General features: G+C 45.8%; 1 protein-coding gene across 11 annotated transcripts in view; it reads right to left on the minus strand.

Annotated features, from left to right (window-relative positions):
- auts2a (activator of transcription and developmental regulator AUTS2 a) overlaps positions 1 to 20,273 on the minus strand; it is a 1,178,234-nt gene that overhangs the window by 130,291 nt on the left and 1,027,670 nt on the right. The gene's annotated exons all lie outside the window — the stretch shown is intronic.

Genomic DNA, 20,273 nt, shown 5'->3' on the forward strand with positions numbered 1-20,273 from the left:
GGGAAGAGGAGAGTGGGGGGGGGAAGAGGAGAGTTGGGGGGGGAAGAGGAGAGTGGGGGGGGGGAAGAGAGACTGTGGGGGGGGGGAAAGAGAGACTGTGGGGGGGGGGAAAGAGAGACTGTGGGGGGGGGGAAAGAGAGACTGTGGGGGGGGGGAAGAGAGACTGTGGGGGGGGGGAAGAGAGACTGGGGGGGGGGGAAGAGAGACTGTGGGGGGGGGGAAGAGAGACTGTGGGGGGCAAAGAGGAGAGTGGCGGGGGGAAGAGGAGAGTGGCGGGGGGAAGAGGAGAGTGGCGGGGGGAAGAGGAGAGTGGGGGGGGAAGAGGAGAGTGGGGGGGGAAGAGGAGACTGTGGGGGGGGGGAAGAGAGACTGTGGGGGGGGGAAGAGAGACTGTGGGGGGGGGGGAAGAGAGACTGTGGGGGGGGGGAAGAGAGACTGTGGGGGGGGGAAGAGAGACTGTGGGGGGCAAAGAGGAGAGTGGCGGGGGGAAGAGGAGAGTGGGGGGGTGAAGAGGAGAGTGGGGGGGGAGAAGAGGAGAGTGGGGGGGGGAAGAAGAGAGTGGGGGGGGAAGAGGAGAGTGGGGGGGGAAGAGGAGAGTGGGGGGGGAAGAGGAGAGTGGGGGGGGGAAGAGGAGAGGGGGGGGGAAGAGGAGAGTGGGGGGGAAGAGGAGAGTGGGGGGGGGGAAGAGGAGAGTGGGGGGGGGAAGAGGAGAGTGGGGGGGGGAGGAGAGTGGGGGGGGGAGAGGAGAGTGGGGGGAAGAGAGACTGTGGGGGGGAAGAGGAGAGTGGGGGGGGAAGAGGAGAGTGGGGGGAGAAGAGGAGAGTGGGGGGAGAAGAGGAGAGTGGGGGGAGAAGAGGAGAGTGGGGGGGGGAGAAGAGGAGAGTGGGGGGGGGAAGAGGAGAGTGGGGGGGGGAGGAGAGTGGGGGGGGGAGAGGAGAGTGGGGGGGAAGAGAGACTGTGGGGGGGAAGAGGAGAGTGGGGGGGGAAGAGGAGAGTGGGGGGGGGGAAAGAGGAGAGTGGGGGGGGGAAAGAGGAGAGTGGGGGGGGGGGAAGAGGAGAGTGGGGGGGGGAAAGAGGAGAGTGGGGGGGGGGAAAGAGGAGAGTGGGGGGGGGGAAAAGAGGAGAGTGGGGGGGGGAAAAGAGGAGAGTGGGGGGGGAAAAAGAGGAGAGTGGGGGGGGAAAAAGAGGAGAGTGGGGGGGGAAGAGGAGAGTGGGGGGGGGAGAGGAGAGTGGGGGGGGGAAAAAGAGGAGAGTGGGGGGGAAGAGGAGAGTGGGGGGGAAAGAGGAGAGTGGGGGGGAAAGAGGAGAGTGGGGGGGAAAGAGGAGAGTGGGGGGGGGAAGAGGAGAGTGGGGGGGGAAGAGGAGAGTGGGGGGGGAAGAGGAGAGTGGGGGGGGAAGAGGGGACGGAGTGGCGGGGGGAGAGTGGGGAAGGGGAAGAGTGAGGAAGGAGTGGGGGGGGAGAGTGGGGAAGGAGTGGGGGGGGAGAAGATTGGGGACGGAGTGGGGGGGGAGTGGGGAAGGGGGGGGCGAGAGTGGCGAAGGAGGGGTGGTGCGAGTGGTGAAGGAGGGGGGGGCGAGAGTGGCGTAGGGGGGGGGGCGAGAGTGGCGAAGGAGGGGGGGCGAGAGTGGCGAAGGAGGGGGGGGCGAGAGTGGCGAAGGAGGGGGGGGCGAGAGTGGGGAAGGGGGGTTAGAGGCGAAGAGGGAGAAGGTGAAGGGGGTACAAAAGGAAGACGGGGAACGGATGGTGGGAGGAAGGGCTTGGAGGGGGAAGGGAGGTTTTTAAATGGAGGGAAAGGGGGAAAAATGGTGAGAGATGGGGAAGCGGTATGGGGAGGGGGGAGTAGGGAGGAGGAGGAGGTGGTAGGGGATGTTGGGGGGCGGGGGGGGTGCAAGGGCATGTTTGGACGACCAGCGTTTAGAACCATTTGTTAGGAGTTCCATTTGCTGGTGGGGAAGAAAGAGGCTGAAAGTCTTATGGGGCACAGGGAGAGAGCGAGCATGTGGAGAGAGGGTGGGGGTGACTCTAATGGAGTGTAAACAGAGAGAGAGAGACACTGAAAAGAGGAGTGGAGAAACTGCACGGTAGGAGAGAGAATGGCATAAGCAGAGAGAGAGAACAAGGATACAGTCAGCAGGAGTGAAGGGCAGACTGGGGGAGATGGAGAAGAGCTGCAAAGAGAGAACATTTTAAATCTGTCAACAAAGGAAGACTGAACGAATGGGGAAAGGAGGGTTTTGAACTTCCTTGAAATTTTGAAATAGTGAGATAAAGAACTCCTTGCAAACAAATGTGGGACTTCTTATGCAAAGCTGTATATGTTCAGGAGCTCTTATACAATGGATGCTGTTGGAATGAACATACATTTAAATTTAGCAATTGTCAGACAATGTCTGAAATTTTAAATTAAGTATAAAATTGGTAGTGATTACATTGTTAAAATGTTCTACCTTTGCACAGATGTGATAGCTTTGCACTAACTATGACCTCACCAGTCTATCAGAGCTACGTTCGGGTCACAGGTCTTCTTTGTACATAGAAGTGTGTCTCAGTTCTTTCGGAGAAATGGTTTTGTCGCTAACATATGCCTATTGTCTTACGCAAATTTAAATATGGTGACTAAAAAAAATTCTTGCTTATTATTGCAGCTTTAACTTTGATGGGGGGGAGGGGGGCGGCAGGGAAAGTATGTGATTATAAAAGAGAACATTGATGAATTCTTCCCATTCCACAAGCAACAACCTCCTGCCACACCCACATACCTACACATCCCCCTGAGACCTACTCTGAGCAATCATTCATTTACCTGGCACTCATATCAAACCACCCTAACAACTTGGCACATTACCTATCATAACCACCTGGCATCCTACCCTACTTTACCTTTCAAAGGAGCTGCCAAAGTGGAATCAGAGAACACAGGCTCACTGACTGCAGAAACACAGTGTGATTTCTCCAGAGATAATGGGAACTGCAGATGCTGGAGAATCCAAGATAACAAAGTGTGAAGCTGGATGAACACAGCAGGCCAAGCAGCATCTCAGGAGCACAAAAGCTGACGTTTCGGGCTCTCTGATGAAGGGTTTAGGCCCGAAACGTCAGCTTTTGTGCTCCCGAGATGCTGCTTGGCCTGCTGTGTTCATCCAGCTTCACACTTTGTTATCGTGTGATTTCTACAGACACCTTCGTCACTGCCGGATTCCTGGCTGGATTTATAGCAGGAAGTCACTGTCCAGGTTATCACCAGCATAGAAAACATTTAGAGGTAAGTGTTGAATCCTTAATCTGATCAGGTTCAGAAATTGGGTTTCTGACCCTGATCAGAATATCTGGGCCATTATTTTGCACTCTGGTTATCATGAAGTGGAACCAAACCATAAATATGAAGTTACTTAGTTACTTGACTTGGGTTCAAGCAAGGCTTATTTGCATATAATCCAGTCAGACAAATCAATTACCTTCAAACTACAAATTGAAAACTTGGAACTAGAGGAGCTGATTTTCTGGGGTATTGGTACAAAGAAAATGGAAACAATATGAGCACATCATCATGAAGTCAAGGGAAAATACTTGTAATATTCCAGCGATTCTGAAGAGCTCACAGGGACTGTGGTCAAGATCCAATGGTAATTTAAACATTTGGCAAACTTGAAATCTCTTTTCATTCAACAGAACCCAGTGTTCCTGTTAAAAATGTAATTGGAAAAATACCCAAAATTGTTTAAACTTTATGATATTTCACTATTTGTTACAAACACAAAGCACAAAACAGTAGCACTTAACACAAGTCAAAGACCTCCTCTGTTTAGTGGTCACAGTTGACAGCCTTTTATTTTTATTTCTTTTATCTTTAATCCTAATTTCTGAAATGCTGAAAAAGCTGAAAGAAAAGATGCATTCTGGGCTGTTCTGCCATCAAAATGCAATATGACTTGGTTTCTCTGATAAAGAAGTGATTTTCCACTACATGTCCTTTAGTTTCAGCTGTCCTTCAACTACTTCAAACCTTGTCATTGAGATCCAGTACAAATTAACAAACTTAAGTACTTGAATTGTCAATCTGAGAATTCTCTTGTTTGTTTTAGCGTGTAATCAAGTGTGAAATTAAATGTGTGGCACTGTAATGCTGAAACGAATGACACAATGCATTTATAGTTAAAGAAAAGACTTACGCTATGCATCAACTTATCTTGATTTCTGGTAATGTCTGAAAGTGGGACACAGTAACCACTTTACGTGGCAAGGTTCAGCAGAAAGCCAACACAATAATTGACTATTTAGTCAGTCTTTGAATGTGTTGCCTAAGCAACCAAGAAACAATACTCTTGGATCATTTGTTAAATTGGACATTTTTCATTCAGTGAAGGAACACTTTCCCCACAGAATTTTTGTAATTACCAGGACAATAGCTGTGTGATTGAGAATATCAAAACATATTATCAGTTTTACCTAAACGATTAATAAAAACTAACCCAACATTGCAAATACTGAATATGGGGCATCGGTAATAGAAGATCTTTTAATGCTCAGGAAAGGCTGTCCAGATGGTAGATGACGAATATTGAGACTCAATAGAAATACTTAGCTATGATGTCCCACAGAGTCCATTAGCTGTTTAGGGTCACATCTGAGTGACTACTTGAATGAGATGCCAGAAGGACTCTAGTGCCCATGGAACTAGACATTAACATGAAGCAAGAATAGAAACAACATGGGGAGAAAATCGATTGCGTGGTTGGGAATGGCCAGAAGTAAGGACTGGTTTGCAATCAGGGAGCAGAAAGCAACATAAAAGTCAATTTGTCTGTTGCCAAGTAGTCACGATCAAGCTACTGACTTTATGTTACATTGAGGAGGGCCCTGGTTAACATTAACCAGGTGCATTAGATATTATCTGGAGCAGTGCGACATCCAGCTTCATTCACAATCAATTAAGATCTACACTAAAAAGCAATATTAAGGGTCCTTCAAGGGTTTAGTGGCTCTTTTGTTTGTAATCTCCAGAGAAAGTTAACACTAAGCATTCAGACAGCTCATCCAATACTGAGCAATGTATTTACTGAAGGTGTGTCGTAGAGCCAGCTCTTACTTTGACACATCAGTATGTGTTTGCTGAAGGGAGCTTCGCACAGAATGTCGGTTTGCTGATGCAGTCCAGACACTGAGCTGTCACCTATTATCAAGATCACTTTGTAAGGTCAGGTCATTTTTCAGGCTCAGGTCTGTTTACTGAACGACTTTGAATTTAAAGTGAACCTTTTAAGCATTACACTATCCTTTAGCTTCCAAATCCAAAAAAATTCGATAAATGTTTTGTGCAGAAGGGAACAGTAGGCAGATCAAGCAAAAATCTCTCAATGATTTTTCCTGATACAAGAGTTGTGATTTTCACTGTCTGGATCAGGAAGGGGGTCTGGTTTCTGAATTGTTTGCCATGAACAGCATAAACTCGACTGTTTATAAGGTTATCTGTCTGGTCTGGGCAGAGATAGGGAATGTAGAACAACATACATTGTAAAACATAACGACAAAGTTGATCAGGATTTCAGCTCCACAACTGCTTCAGCAACTTTTAATATATTAGTTTCTATGACCAGCCTAACAATAGACCATGCAAAGAGAAATCTGAATTGGCACATAATTATAACAGTCATCTCTCTAACTGATCCCAGGACATCACTCTCAAGTGTGAAGACTGTCAAATATCTCCAACATCATCTCTTTGCTTCAGATTTCTAGGATTCACTTTTCACCCGTCAATTTGGGACTGTTCAGTGTAGAAACAAGTTGTTTGATGACATGTCGACCTTTCTTAATTATCTTATTCCATTCAATCTGATATCTGCTCTTCTTTTTAATCTGGATTGTAGTAAGTACGCCAAATTATTTAGTGGTCAGTTCATGATTCCAGTGGTGAAAATACAGCAGGCACTGGCAATAAGGTCAGTTGATTAAACACTTTACTCACATCCCAACTGAGATTGTGTACAAGGTAATTGGCTGTGTCATCTTCATTCTTTAATTCCTACAGAAGGGTTTCTGCCTACTGTATTGTATTTCATTAACAAATTGCATGAAATAATATGAGATAGGTGGAATTTCCTATTCAGACCATAAGATGTCACAACAGGAGGAGACTATTTAGCCCCTCTCTGCTCTGGCATTTAATGAGAACATTATTCATAGAATCCCTAGTGTGGAAACAGGCCATTTGGCCCAACAAGTCCACACTTACCCTCCAAACAGCACCCCACTCAGACCCAGTACTCCTGCATTTCCCTTGTCTAACCCACCTAACCTAAACATCCCCAAACACTATGGCCAATCCAACTGGCCAGCACATCTTTGGACTGTGGGAGGAAACGGAAACTGAAACTGCCAGTGGAAACTTACACTGACACAGGGAGAATGCACACAGTCACCCGAGGCTGGAATTGAGCCCAGGTCTCTGGTGCTGTGAGGCAGCAGTGGTAATCACTGTGCCACCATGCTGCCCCTGAATCTTACTGATCTGATAATTGTCAACTTTTCTTTAGTCCCTTTGTCCAATAACCTCTGATTCCCTTCCCGGCAGCATGGTGGTTCAGTGGTTAGCATAGCTACCTTAAAGCACCAGGGACCTGTGTTTGATTCCAGTGTCTGGCAACCATGTGGAGGTTGCACAATCTCCCTCTGTGACTGCGTGGGTTTCCTCCAACAATCCAAAAATGTGCAGTTTAGGCAGATTGGCAATGGGAAAAGCAGGGTTACATGGATAAAGTAAGGGGGTCTGTTTGGGGAAATGCTCTTCAGAGGGTCAGTGTGGACTCAATGGGCTGAATGGCCTGCTTCCACACTGTAGCGATTCTATGATTCAAATACAATCTCAGCCCTGAATATTCTTAATAGCCCAACCTTTACAGCCTTCTGTGGTAAAGAATTTCACAATCTTTCAGCATCTATCATGTCAAGTCCCCTTCAGAAACCTGTATGTTTCAAAAAGGTCATTTTTCATTCCTCTAAACTCCAGTGAATACAGGTCCAACCCCTACTCAACCATTCTTCCTAAGAAAATCTCTCTCTGCACAGGGTCAACCTAGTTTAGACTGTCTTCAGTGCTAGGACATCTGTCCTTAGATAAGGCAACCAAAACTGTTCATAGTAGTCCAGCTGTGATCTGCTTAGTGCCTTATATAGTTTTAGCAAGATTCAATTATTTTTATGCTTCATTCCCTTTGAAATAAAGGCCAACATACCATTTGCTTTCCCCATTACCTGCTGAACTTGTGTCAGCATTTTGCAATTAACGCATGTGCTGAAATTATGAATGATGCTGTACTAAAGCTTCCTGCAATATTTTTCCATTTAAATAATATCCAGCACTTCTATTCTCCATGCCAAAGCGCATAACCTCACATTTTCCTCACAACAGATTTTAAATTTTTGCCCACTCACAAACTGTCTAAATCATCCCGATGCAGACTCTTTGTGCAATTGCCATCTAATTTTGCATCATTTACAAACTTGATGATAGCACATTGGCTTCCCTCATCTAAATCATTGTATATTGTAAATAATAGTGGCCCTGACACCAATCCCTATGGCATATCCTGAAAAAAAATGCCTCCCTTCCCTTACCTTGACTTGTCTTCTATTAGATAGCCAATCTGCTGACCTTGCTCATATTATACACACAACACCACAGGTTTTCATCTTATTATAGATAATGGGAACTGCAGATGCTGGAGAATTCCAAGATAATAAAATGTGAGGCTGGATGAACACAGCAGGCCAAGCAGCATCAAAGGAGCACAAAAGCTGATGTTTCGGGCCTAGACCCTTCATCAGAGAGGGGGATGGGGAGAGGGAACTGGAATAAATAGGGAGAGAGGGGGAGGCGGACCGAAGATGGACAGTAAAGAAGATAGCTGGAGAGATTATAGGTGGGGAACTAGGGAGGGGATAGGTCAGTCCAGGGAAGACGGACAGGTCAAGGAGGTGGGATGAGGTTAGTAGGTAGATGAGGGTGCGGCTTGGGGTGGGAGGAAGAGATGGGTGAGAGGAAGAACCGGTTAGGGAGGCAGAGACAGGTTGGACTGGTTTTGGGATGCAGTGGGTGTGGGGGGGGGGGGGGGGAGCTGGGCTGGTTGTGTGGTGGGGGGAGGGGATGAACTGGGCTGGTTTAGGGATGCAGTTGGGGAAGGGGAGATTTTGAAACTGGTGAAGTCCACATTGATACCATTAGGCTGCAGGGTTCCCAGGCAGAATATGAGTTGCTGTTCCTGCAACCTTCGGGTGGCATCATTGTGGCACTGCAGGAGGTCCATGATGGACATGTCATCTAAAGAATGGGAGGGGGAGTGGAAATGGTTTGCGACTGGGAGGTGCAGTTGTGTGTTGCGAACTGAGCGGAGGTGTTCTGCAAAGCGGTCTCCAAGCCTCCGCTTGGTTTGCCCAATGTAGAGGATGCCACACCGGGTACAGTGGATGGAACTCCCCACCTACGTCCGTGACACCAACCATGCCCTCCACCTCCTCCAGGACTTCCAATTCCCTGGCCCCCAACACCTCATCTTCACCATGGATGTCCAGTCCCTATACACCTGCATTCCGCATGCAGATGGCCTCAAGGCCCTCCGCTTCTTCCTGTCCCGCAGGCCCGACCAGTCACCCTCCACCGACACCCTCATCCGCCTAGCTGAACTCGTCCTCACCCTCAACAACTTCTCTTTTGACTCCTCCCACTTCCTACAGACTAAGGGGGTGGCCATGGGCACCCGCATGGGCCCCAGCTATGCCTGCCTCTTTGTAGGTTATGTGGAAAAGTCCCTCTTCCGCATCTACACAGGCCCCAAACCCCACCTCTTCCTCCGGTATTGATGACTGTATCGGCGCCGCCTCTTGCTCCCCAGAGGAGCTCGGACAGTTCATCTACTCACCAACACCTTCCACCCCAACCTTCAGTTCACCTGGGCCATCTCCAGCACATCCCTCACCTTCCTGGACACCTCAGTCTCCATCTCAGGCAACCAGCGTCTAACTGATGTCCATTTCAAGCCCACCAACTCCCACAGCTACCTAGAATACACCTCCTCCCATCCACCCTCCTGCAAAAATTCCATCCCCTATTCCCAATTCCTCCGCCTCCGCCGCATCTGCTCCCACGATAAGACATTCCACTCCCGCACATCCCAGATGTCCAAGTTCTTCAAGGACCGCAACTTTCCCCCCACAGTGATCGAGAACGCCCTTGACCGCGTCTCCCGTATTTCCCGCAACACATCCCTCACACCCCACCCCCTCCACAACCGCCCTAAGAGGATCCCCCTCGTTCTCACACACCACCCTACCAACATCCGGATACAACGCATTATCCTCTGATACTTCCGCCATTTACAATCCGACCCCACTACCCAAGACATTTTTCCATCCCCACCCGTCTGCTTTCCGGAGAGACCACTCTCTCCGTGACTCCCTTGTTCGCTCCACACTGCTCTCCAACCCCACCACACCCGGCACCTTCCCCTGCAACCGCAGGAAATGCTACACTTGCCCCCACACCTCCTCCCTCACCCCTATCCCAGGGCCCAAGATGACATTCCACATTAAGCAGAGGTTCACCTGCACATCTGCCAATGTGGTATACTGTATCCGCTGTACCCGGTGTGGCTTCCTCTACATTGGGGAAACCAAGCGGAGGCTTGGGGACTGCTTTGCAGAACACCTCCGCTCAGTTCGCAAAAAACAACTGCACCTCCCAGTCGCAAACCATTTCCACTCCCCCTCCCATTCTTTAGATGACATATCCATCATGGGCCTCCTGCAGTGCCACAATGATGCCACCCGAAGGTTGCAGGAACAGCAACTCATATTCCGCCTGGGAACCCTGCAGCCTAATGGTATCAATGTGGACTTCACCAGTTTCAAAACCTTCCCTTCCCCAACTGCATCGCTAAACCAGCCCAGTTCGTTCCCTCCACCCACTGCACCACACAACCAGCCCAGCTCTTCCCCCCTACCCACTGCATCCCAAAACCAGGCCAACCTCTGTCTGCCTCCCTAACCGGTTCTTCCTCTCACCCATCCCTTCCTCCCACACCAAGCCGCACCCCCAGCTACCTACTAACCTCATCCCACCTCCTTGACCTGTCCGTCTTCCCTGGACTGACCTATCCCCTCCCTACCTCCCCACCTATACTCTCTCCACCTATCTTCTTTACTCTCCATCTTCGGTCCGCCTCCCCCTCTCTCCCTATTTATTCCAGTTCCCTCTCCCCATCCCCCTCTCTGATGAAGGGTCTAGGCCCGAAACGTCAGCTTTTGTGCTCCTGAGATGCTGCTTGGCCTGCTGTATTCATCCAGCCTCACATTTTATTATCTTTCATCTTGTTATGTTGTCTTATGTATGACATCTTAACAAATGACTTTTTGTAGTGCATAGTGAATTCATACACAAAAAAAGCTTACATGAGTGAACAATTTGTATGATGACTGGGTCAGAGGCCTAAGGCGTTTGAAGTTTTAGTTCAACTTTTCTCTATTCCCTGTTAATTTCCATATTAATTATCCTCAAAACAGGTTAGAATTGGCCCATGCAATGTTATTTAAAACCTGATAATTAAGGCCACAGCCGACAGACATGTCACACCCACCCTTGCATCTCAATGACTCTGCAAACAGTGCATTACACACAGTCACAAAAATTCCGTCATTGCATTCAATGGGTTAAGGGCCACACAGCTCTGTTGATTCTTAATTGAATACAAGCTTTCGACACAGTATGTTGCGTTTTTGTTATTGTAATTTAAGCAAACAAATGATTACCCAACACTTTCTGTCATACTAATTGGCCTGTTAATTGGTGCTCACTGAACTTTCTCCATTTCATTGAATGATTAGGCTTAATGTTGACATGTCTGTGGGCAAGAGACTACTGTCTATAATTACTGTTAATGCTAAATAAACGTTAGTTAATTGGAGGTTTCATTGAATGTGCTATTCTCTCAAATACTGGCTTAAATTAGTTATTTAATCAGCAATCTGATTGTGAAGAAAAGCTTTTACATGTACGCATAAAATCTGATTCCTTTTATTTGATTTGATTTATTTATTGTCATGCGTACCTAAGTACAGTGAAAAGCTCTGTTTATGAGCAGTACAGACAGATCATAGTAAGCAAGGGCAGAGGTCACAGGGTGAAAAGAAAACTTAAGACAGAGGCATACAGGGCATGCACGATGCAAGATCAGTCTTACTTGAAGTTCGAGAGTTAATTCATCAGTCTAACAGCTGGGAAGAAGCTGTTCTTGAACCTGACACAACAAAGTGTAGAGCTGGATGAACACAGCAGGCCTGCGAGGTCATATGTTCACACTTCCGTATCTTCTGCCTGACAGAAGAGGTTGTAGGAGAGCATTACCAGGATGCAATGTGTCTTTGATCATGTTGGCAGCAAGAGATGTAAGCGGAGGTCATAGATGGAGGGTTAGCTTCCGTGATGGTCTGGGCTGTGCATATAACCTTTTGTAGTTTCTTACGGTCCTGGGAAGAGCAGTGGCCTTACCAGGCCCTTATGCACCCAGACAGTATGCTTTCAATGGCGTATCTGTCAAAGGTGGTGAGGGTCCTAATGGACATGCAAAATTTCCTGAGCTGTATGAGGATGAAGAGGCATTGTTGTGCTTTGTTGACTGTCTCATCTGTGTTGGAAGTCCAGGACAGGTTGTCAGTTATCATTAATGATCAATGATCAGCTCTTTATGTCAGTCTCTGTGCCTGAATGCCCCTCAACTCATAGTAATACACTACATCACCTCCCCAAGGAAAACTACTCACATTTATCCCATAACCATGCCGGCAAGAGCAGTTGGCAAGTTTCAAATTTCACACGCCATACGTCCCTCCTCTCCCTGCACTTGGTATGCTCGGAACTTGAGTGAAGTTACTAAACTTGTGCTCATTATAATGCGTGCAATTTTCTATGTCTTGGTACAAGAAATAGTCTGTTTCTAACAAGTTACTTAACGTACATTACTGTACATCAAACTGAATCAACGACAAAATCAAATCACTGCTGATACTGGATATCTAAAATTAAAGAGAGAAAATGCTGAAAATACCCAGCACATCTAATAGCATCTGTAAAGGGAGAAACAGAGCAAATGACTTTTCACAGATCCCACCGTTTTCTGTCTAGTTTGTTCTTAATTTTAGGTCTTCTTGATACTTGAAGAACAAATTGCAAAAAAAAGCTAGAATGAATAAATTGCTCCAATTAATTGTCACACCACAGCCCGAGCAATACAACGTATTTCTCCCTTCACAGAGCTGTCTTTAAAAAGACATCATCTGAAGGACTATCCCCTATTCCTTGACCCTGCCAAAAACTTCGCATCCATCAAGTATCAATTATTCCACATTCCGTGGATTTTCCAGTCTTTCTGAATAACACTAAATACACAATGGGCAGTTTTAATTTGGTGTTCTTAGGGGTTTGTATCTGGGCAAGTTCCAAATCTCGCACAAGGGAGAAACAAAAATGTTGTTCTTCAGACATAGGCTTTCATCAAAATTGGCAGTTCAGTTGAAGGGGTGTGCCTGAAGCATCAAGTTATCATTCTTCTCTGCTGATGCTGTGCCCAATTTCCTGAGCATTACAAACATTCTTCCAGTTTTACTTCAATTTCCACTATTTCAGAGGGCAGCTATGAGTCAGGAGTCATGTGTAGTTCAGACAGGCTAAGAATGGCAGATGTCCTTCCCTAATGGTTTCCTAATCATCATCACCGAGTCCAGCTTTCAGTTCCAGATTCAGGAAATCAAATTTAAATTCTACTCGTGGCCATGTGGCCTTTGAACACTTGTCCCCAGAGCATTTCCTTGGAGGACTCTGGCTTATAAGTGACTTTATCTGCAAGTAAACGGTGTCAAAATAGGTACGATTCAGACTCATTCTAGATTTTGTGCATGAAAAGCCTTTTTCAGTCAGTTGTTTAGTCTGCAGGAAATGGGAAAGAGGACTACTTGCAGTCGACTAAGACAGTAGAATTCAAACACAAATCTAAGAGCTTCGCTGAAATTTGAAACAAACACCAAAGTGGGGCACATCCATTATGTCAATAGGTGAGAATCTTATTGGAATGGCTACACATCTTATTGGAATGGGACCTACCATCAAGAAGTTGAAAGGCCAATTAAAAATAGAGAGCAATGTTGGCAAGAATCCATAATGTCTCACATTGTTTTTTTTCCAAGACAATTTAACAAAATGAACCAAAGGGAGTAGCAAATATGTCCCTTTGGCTAAAACATATTAATTACTAAGTTGGTTGAGTGAATTTGACAATTAGCTGCTGCACATGGCATGACTCCCAATGGCAGCCATCAAATCCCCAGCTGCCACCTCGTGCTAAAGGCAGGTTAATTGCTCAGTGACCTTTACTGCAATGGAGGAGTCCAGTTTTTGGGAAAATCTTTTAAAAAGAACCCTCGATCTACAGTGGAGCAAATCAATGTTTTCGAAGTCAAGCAAACAGATTGAGCCTTATTGTTCCAAAGGTATAGTCACACTCTAAAAAATATTCCACTGACATAAAAGTATTCCACTGTACTAATTTTGCAAACAAAGTGCCTTGCTACCACATTTATTTTGAATTGAATTGAATCATTGATTTTGAGTTGCATTTTACAGTGAATGATAAAGTAAAATACAGTGAAAAGCTTCAACTGTCATCACAGTCCTTTAGCATTTAACCTTGATGTTTTGCTGATGCTTCCAGTTGAAACACCCTTTGTCAATACTGACAATGATGACTATATTGTAATCCTGCTCACATTGCCACAGAAGCAGGCAAGAGCAACTTGCCAACACCTACTGAATATTAAGGGGTTAAATCCGAGAATCTGTGAAAACTGGTACTTGGATCAGGACAGTCTTAACTTGCAGTTGTACCTTCTTATGCAGGCACTGTGTCAACTTTGCGCTATCTAAGAGCCATTGTTAAGCACATTGTCCAGTGACTGCACAGCTCAGGTAAGGGACCAGATTTTTGTGAGAACTACTGAAGCCCATCTCCACCACCTGGCCCCTTAAAGAGGAGCTGCATTCTGATGGTGCAGAGCTCACTGAAAGAAAATCTGAGCTGGAAGAAGAGTGAATTGTGGCATTACTGGAGAGTGTTTCTCTGACATTTCAGTGCATGGCTTGTGCAGAAATAGGTTTTATCCACATGAACTCATAAGGGCCTCCAAATAAAGTGAGCATCGGGAGCAAATCATTGAGGTGGGAAATAAACTATTAAGACTGGATGCAATGCTACAAGTAGTACCCCAACATCACTCAACTAGTCAAGGGCAGTGAATTCACTTTATAATCCCTAAGTCTTACAACTGAACAACTAGTCTCATACCTTCAGAGATAATGGGAACTGCAGATGCTGGAGAATTCCAAGATAATAAATGTGAGGCTGGATGAACACAGCAGGCCAAGCAGCATCTCAGGAGCACAAAAGCTGACGTTTCGGGCCTAGACCCTTCATCAGAGAGGGGGATGGGGAGAGGGAACTGGAATAAATAGGGAGAGAGGGGGAGGCGGACCGAAGATGGAGAGTAAAGAAGATAGGTGGAGAGAGTGCAGGTGGGGAGGTAGGGAGGGGATAGGTCAGTCCAGGGAAGACGGACAGGTCAAGGAGGTGGGATGAGGTTAGTAGGTAGCTGGGGGTGCGGCTTGGGGTGGGAGGAAGGGATGGGTGAGAGGAAAAACCGGTTAGGGAGGCAGAGACAGGTTGGACTGGTTTTGGGATGCAGTGGGTGGGGAGGGGGGGGGGGGGAAGAGCTGGGCTGGTTGTGTGGTGCAGTGGGGGGAGGGGACGAACTGGGCTGGTTTAGGGATGCAGTAGGGGAAGGGGAGATTTTGAAACTGGTGAAGTCCACATTGATACCATATGGCTGCAGGGTTCCCAGGCGGAATATGAGTTGCTGTTCCTGCACCGTACCCGGTGCGGCTTCCTCTACATTGGGGAAACTAAGCGGAGGCTTGGGGACCGCTTTGCAGAACACCTCCGCTCAGTTCGCAACAAACAACTGCACCTCCCAGTCGCAAACCATTTCCACTCCCCCTCCCATTCTCTAGATGACATGTCCATCATGGGCCTCCTGCAGTGCCACAATGATGCCACCCGAAGGTTGCAGGAACAGCAACTCATATTCCGCCTGGGAACCCTGCAGCCATATGGTATCAATGTGGACTTCACCAGTTTCAAAATCTCCCCTTCCCCTACTGCATCCCTAAACCAGCCTAGTTCGTCCCCTCCCCCCACTGCACCACACAACCAGCCCAGCTCTTCCCCCCCACCCACTGCATCCCAAAGCCAGTCCAACCTGTCTCTGCCTCCCTAACCTGTTCTTCCTCTCACCCATCCCTTCCTCCCACACCAAGCCGCACCCCCAGCTACCTACTAACCTCATCGCACCTCCATGACCTGTCCGTCTTCCCTGGACTGACCTATCCCCTCCCTACCTCCCCACCTACACTCTCTCCACCTATCTTCTTTACTCTCCATCTTCGGCCCGCCTCCCCCTCTCTCCCTATTTATTCCAGTTCCCTCTCCCCATCCCCCTCTCTGATGAAGGGTCTAGGCCCGAAACGTCAGCTTTTGCGCTCCTGAGATGCTGCTTGGCCTGCTGTGTTCATCCAGCCTCACATTTTATAGTCTCATACCTTGTTCAATTCACCACATCTACTTAGTCACCTATCACCAACTTTCATCAATCATGACCCATACACAACAGTGATAACTTCTCCTAATCATAAGTCACCAAGCACTGCTGTAAGCGTCATGGCCATATCTCTCAACCAACACATGCACTGTTTGCTATTCACCTGTAAAACCGCACGTAATCTCAACAGTTTGCACCACAGTCAGTGACACACGCTGCCCTTTCTTGCAGGTCAAGTAACACACTTAGAGGTAGCAGCTCACCCTGCTCTGTGACACCAATATCCATTCTCACTGCTGTGTTTTAGCACAAGGGGAATAGATACCACTAAACACATGTCTGTATGCATCTGGTGTGTCCAGAATCCCTGAAGTTAGACAAAAGCAACCCTCAGTATGTGTCACATCACTTCAGTAACATTTAAAAAAAAACTCTGCAAGGTACAAAACATTTGTTGAATCACAACAACAGTCAGGAGAGATCAGTCATCAACCAACCTGTAAGTAGATAATGATGCCTTGAGTTAGAACTTTGGTGGGTTGCAGTAGGTTGGTAATGGGTGAAGTTGGCGGGGGGGGGGGGGGGGGCGCGGTAGCAGGGGGCTGGGTGGTGGTTGGGGTGGTGTTCTCTTTCTGCTGCTGAGCACTTCTTCTGCTGTGTGTGAAGGAATGGTATTAGAGGAGCAATGAGTTCCATAGCTGGTATCACAATGTGTCCACTCTATGTATACTGGCAAGACCTTCTTTGCACACTGCAAAAGCCTGACCAGAAATATACATACACTTGCCATGGATGCTATCTTGAAGGGCTAAGAAAGCACATGTAATGGGGTAAATTTGTGGCCTGAGTGTTTGATAAAACTTTCATTCTATTTTCAAAGAATGATTGTTCATGACATAGGCAGATTGTTTTTAATATGTGAAGTTCAATCTCCTTGGCAAGTATGAATTAAGCTAGTAATGTGCAGGCACAAATTGACATTATTTTCTCTTTTGAAGTATTTGCTCAGAATTTACTTTTCTGATTCATACGACGTAATAAAGCAGTCAGACACATAAGACAGGCACACAGATAGTATGATGATATTATGGCTTCAAGAGGTGTATTTTGCCCTTTCTCTGTGAATGTTGAGGCAGATGTGAAGAGCAGTCTGCTCAAAGTCAACAAACTAAACAGCTTGTGAGGGCTTGGAGATTTTTTTTTAAAAAGCTTAGAACAACAGAGGCAGCCTGAATGGCTTTTTAGTTTAAACTTTCTGCAGTTGCTGGTGTCTTGAAGCTGGATGTGGAAGGTCTTATTCCTCTCTCTGTTACAGCTAAAACCTGAGTCTCCCTTCCTGCTGCTAGAGTTGCACATGGCACAATCTATTTTACTGAATTTTCCTTTGCCAAGTTGTTTCTATATTGGAACATTTATCTAGTAACAGTTTACAAATATACTATTTTGTTAAGCATTTCAATAGAGTTATAGTTAACTAAGTTAGTTTCTTTTATTTTTATTTTGTCTGCATTTTAACTGAGGAAAACACACTTTAAATGCAAACTTGAGCAGTTTGACCGTTTGAATTGCATCTGGAATGCAATGTCTTATACTTGCCTTTAAAACAGCAAAAAAAATAGGATCTAGGCTGTCTTCTTTAGGGAGGGGGTTTGGTCTGATCTATAACAGACAGTTGTGGCTTATCGTGTATATAGGTACAATTGTTGTGTAGGAACACTTAATGATTGCTCTGTAAAAGCATGTAGCATATGTACTACACAGACATGAGACTGATACTGGATTTTGGCTGGCAGCCAAAGGTTTGGAGCTTGCAAGTCAAGACATCATAATAAATGAAACCTTTGCAAGCAAAACATTTTAAGAAATAAGTATTACACATCAAATCGCTACGAGCAGAACCCCAACCAGATTTTGGTAGACAATTATATTGAACGGATACTTATCATCATTCTATATTCTTCTTGATGCCTCTCCATACATTCTTTTAGCATAATATCTTGTTTACAGCTATTGATAGCCCTGCAACTCCCTGTATTTTCCTTTCTTCACAAAGACCACATATGCCTCTCTGCAGTCTCTTGATACTACACTCCTATTTACTGATTGAAAGTTCTGCTTTTTAAAACCAATTCCAATATTTTATTAAGTTAGGAATATAAAACCCAGGGCAGATGTTGGGCCTTTCAGCAATTATTTCACAGTTTATAAACAAGTCTTTGGTTAGTTAGGTTAGGTAGCTGATGTTAATTTGAGGGGATTCCCAAAATCCCTTTTGCTGGTTTACACATGCCTTTGCAGAAGGTAGAAACTAGTTCCACAGGGGCCAACTAGAACCCAGTCTAACTGACAGGCAATCATGTTCAAGCATCAGCAGAGTGTGCTATTAAGCACAGGAATTACAGCTGTGGGTACACTAGTAGTACTCTCACCTCTGAGTCAGAACGTTGTGGGATCAAGTTCCATTCCAGAGACTTGACCACAAAACATCAGCTGACACACCACCACCAGGGTACCATTTTTTTGATGTTTGTTAAGTCAAGGCCCTGTCTGCCTTTGAATGGCACTGTTTCAAAGACGAGACCTGGCCAATTTTCAAGCTTTAACCAACAACGTGCATACAGATTTCTTGGTCATTACTGCAGGACTACAGGTTCTGCTATAACCACGTTTCATTAATGTGAATTGGCTGTAACGCCATTGATGAATAGTGGGTGCTGCTCGGATAACAAACTTTCTGCTGTACAGGTATAGCAATTTTCTATAGTGATTTCCCTCTTGTGTGAATTTCTACAGCACGAGGTCACAAAGGATTGCAACCATTGCATCCTAGGAGATCTTAATGTATTTGTACTTCAAGGTCACATTCATTCACACTGCTGGCCGCCCTTTTGAGGCAATGGTGCTTAGTAGAACCTGAGATTGGGCAAATCCACCTCTTGCATTTCCTACATCACAATGACAACTATATTTCAAAAGTAACATAACAAAGTGTGAAGCTGGATGAACACAGCAGGCCAAGCAGCATCTCAGGAGCACAAAAGCTGACGTTTCGGGCCTCGACCCTTCATCAGAGAGGGTCTGATGAGAGCTCTGATGAAGGGTCTAGGCCCGAAACGTCAGCTTTTGTGCTCCTGAGATGCTGCTTGGCCTGCTGTGTTCATCCAGCTTCACTCTTTGTTATCTTGGATTCTCCAGCATCTGCAGTTCCCATTATGTCTGATCACTATATTTCAAAAATATTTCATTGACTACAAAATGCTTTGGGATTTTATGAAAGGCGTTAATTCATTGTGATTCTTTCTTTTAACCCTACAGCTTTCTGCAATTAATTTTTCAAGCAGGGTCACTGAATGGCTAGTTAAACATGGAAATTCTGGGCACTTGTATTATCTCTAGCTGAAAACACAAAATAATTGCCATGTCCTGATACGGTGCTCAATTAGCTTAGTACAGTAATTGACTTAAAAACAGAGATTTCATGAATGTACAGCCCAGTTTGAATTGTTACCATACACGGGTTGCATAGAATTTGGACTGAGATTCCAGTTCCTATTAACTAATGGAATAACAAGGTGGAGGAAGTATAAACAATTATTCGGGAAATATCACTCTGAAAGGAGGGCCATCCGGATACAAGGCCTCAAAATATAAAACAAAATGGGGCTTTTGATTGACAGACCTGATAACAGCTTCAGTATAGGGAATAATCAACGTGAAAGCAATGTGGGCTCTTATATGTACTTTAAAAAAGTGGAACTCGGGAAGGCAGCAATAAATGTAACAGAAAATATTATATAATGAGATTCACATATTCTAATTTGGAATTGAGGTCAAGTGCAGTCATTTGCGATATTCAGTCTTTCTCTTACCGAAACATTTCAAAGTAAGTGCTTAATTGGAGTATATAAATGGCACAGTGACCCAGTGGTTAGCACTGCTGCTTCACAGCACCAGGGACCCAGGTTCGATTCCAGCCTCGGGTGACTCTGTGTGGAGTTTGCACATTCTCCCTGTGTCTGCGTGGATTTCCTCCGGGTGCTCCAGTTTCCTCCCACAGTCCAAAGATGTGCAGGCTAGGTGGGTTGGCCATGCTAAATTGCCCGTTTTGTTCAGGGATGTGTAGCTTAAGCGGGTTATCGGGGGTTGGGTCTGGGTGGGATACTCTAAGGGTTGGTGTGAGCTTGTTGGCCCAAAAGGGATGTTGGGATTCCATGATCTATATATTATGTATGTATGGAATCTGAGAACTTAAATAAAAGTTAGGTATAAACACCTCGAAACAAACAAACAAACAAACAAACAAACAAGAAAGCGTGCCTGACAATACTAGTGAGATATAAAAGTTTAAATGCAATACATAACTGATAGAATGATCCCAGGTACAAAAATGTTGTTGCCTCATGCACCTGCCTTAAAGCAAACATTAGGATTATTTTTCTCACAGTAATACACCCACTAGAGCACAATGCTTTCAAAGCTTAAGGCAGTGAATACAAGTTCCTGAGGACAAATCAGCTGCCTTATATTCGCTAATCTCCACATCCCCAATAAAAATTCCTAGAGTCTAACCTTTCAACAC

The sequence above is a fragment of the Stegostoma tigrinum genome, chromosome 27 (genome assembly GCF_030684315.1).
Source record: "Stegostoma tigrinum isolate sSteTig4 chromosome 27, sSteTig4.hap1, whole genome shotgun sequence".
Classification (NCBI taxonomy): Eukaryota; Metazoa; Chordata; class Chondrichthyes; order Orectolobiformes; family Stegostomatidae; genus Stegostoma; species Stegostoma tigrinum.